Source organism: Giraffa tippelskirchi, chromosome 3 (assembly GCF_054371585.1).
Source record: "Giraffa tippelskirchi isolate mGirTip1 chromosome 3, T2T-mGirTip1v1.2.pri, whole genome shotgun sequence".
Classification (NCBI taxonomy): domain Eukaryota; kingdom Metazoa; phylum Chordata; class Mammalia; order Artiodactyla; family Giraffidae; genus Giraffa; species Giraffa tippelskirchi.
In genome coordinates, this window is record NC_137277.1 from 97,058,559 (window position 1) to 97,060,708 (window position 2,150).

Below are 2,150 nucleotides of genomic sequence, written 5' to 3' on the forward strand. Positions count from 1 at the left end.
GCAGCCAGGCCAATCTTTCTCATCCTCCCTGCATTGCTCAGGGTAGCTGAGGGGCCTTCCCAAAATGTGTTTGGGGAGTTTAGTGTCTAGCAGGAGGAAGCTGGCGAAGGGGGCAGGGGACACGAAAATAACCTGGTTTATTATCCTTACTTAGTTAACTTCTTTATTAATTTACATTCCCTGTGTGCTTGGAGAACTAAGGAAAGTCTTCCTTGCCAAAGTACCTCTTATCAGATGCAAAGTGCATCTCTCTGGTTCCCTGGGATGTTAGCAAGTACTTTCTTTTCTCTTCTTGCAAGAACCGCCCAATCATCAGAAAAATGTAAGAAGCCCCCCTACACCCCTCTTCTTCTCACTCTTCCCTCAAATCCCTTCCCCTCCCATCTTGACATTTAACTCTATTTGTTTAAAGCAAACAAACAAAAAAATTAAACCCACCTCAAGCAGCAGAAGTGGAACACACTCATCCTGACGTAGTGAACCTAGGAGAAAAATAGATTTTGTTTTCCTTTTTTAGTCGCTAGTTTTATTAGATTTCTCACTCTCACAGATTATCCGAAGACTACCCCATTGATTGATCGCCTGTAGAGCTGCATTTGGTGTAAAGAAAAAACTCACAGCTTTATTGGCTCCCAGGAGACAAAACAAACAGAACAAGATATTCATATTAATGCAAACAATGCAACAAATGAGGGGAAGAATCGCCTGGCTGTAGCGAGGCGCCGAGCGGCCCGCCGGGCGGAGAAGGGCCCGGGGCCGAGGGTTCCGGCCTTCCCGACCCCCGGGCGCTCCGAGCCGTCGGTACCCGCGCCGCCCGCCGCCCACAGGGGCCCCGGGCCCAGGCGGCCCAGCTCTCGGCCTCGCGGGGCTGGGCCGGGGGGCCGGCAGGCAGGGAGGCGGGCAGGCCCGGGCAGCGGGAGAAGGCCTCCAGGCCGGGCCTCAGGAAGGGCCTGCTAGGGCCCTCACCCCTTCCCAGAGCGGGGCTGGAAGGACCTAGCGCTCCTGCGTCCTCTCCCTTTCCTTCCCCACGCTTCCAGGGGCCCAACTGCCCAGTCTCAGCTTCCCTTGGCACCTGGGTCAGAGGTGGGAGTGGAGAATTCCCTCTGCGTCTCCTTGTCCACCTGGGCAGCCAGGAAGCAGAGTCTAGCCAGGCGCCAGGGAAGCCTGTGGAAGGGTGGAAGCCAGGTGATAAGGTCCTTCTCCCTTTGAAAAAGCTCACATTATCCTAGAGGAGACTAGACAAACACACACACACATTTCAATACAACCCCAAACCTTGTATAATCAAAAGCAAGGAGAGTGGCGTGTAGAGCGGGAGGCTGAGATGCTTAAGAGGCACTGAGACTTTCCCTGCGGAATGAGAAAGGAAGAAAGAAAATTCCAGGCACAAAAGGGTATCTGATCTGCACCTAATCCCCCCCACCCCACTCCCAAATCCACAAAAAGTAAAAAACTAGAGAAATACCTGTTAAGACTTGATTTCACATCTTTTTAGTCAACAAGATTTAAAAATAGGAGTGCCAACATTGCACAGGGCATTCTTACAGCCAAAAAAATTATTTATTAGTTATCTGAAACTGAGATTTAACTGGGCATCCTGTACTTTTATTTGCTAAACTAGGCAATCCTAACTAAAAAATACTAGATTGAGGAAGCAAGGGTCATTCTCTGATGTATACTAATTGGGATATTCGAGACATTTTTAGTGGGGCTTTGCCTTGGAAAGGAAATGAGTTACCCCCATGGCACACTTTCCCAAGCATATTGTAGGGTGAACCAGGAAGAAATGACTGAAACGTCTGGAAATGTCCTTATGTTTTGGCAGAAGTGGCAGAGTTTTTTGACTCTTGTTGACTCTTGACTAGACAATGGACCAGTGCTCCCTCTCTGTGGCCAGTTTCTTTCCAAGCCAGTCCCGGGTACTATAGCACCCTCTGCAAGTAGAGTGTCACTTACAATGGTACTTCCAAATTGGGATCATGTGTTTTTTTCCTAACTCTTGCTATAGAGTCACACTACTCCTTGGTATTAATTGTATTTCAAAATAAACTAAGTTGGGACTTGATAACTTTAAAGATGGCAAGGTGGAGCAAAATCTGCTTTGAAATTCACCAAATGCCCTAACCTACAAATAGATCTCATCCTGGTCT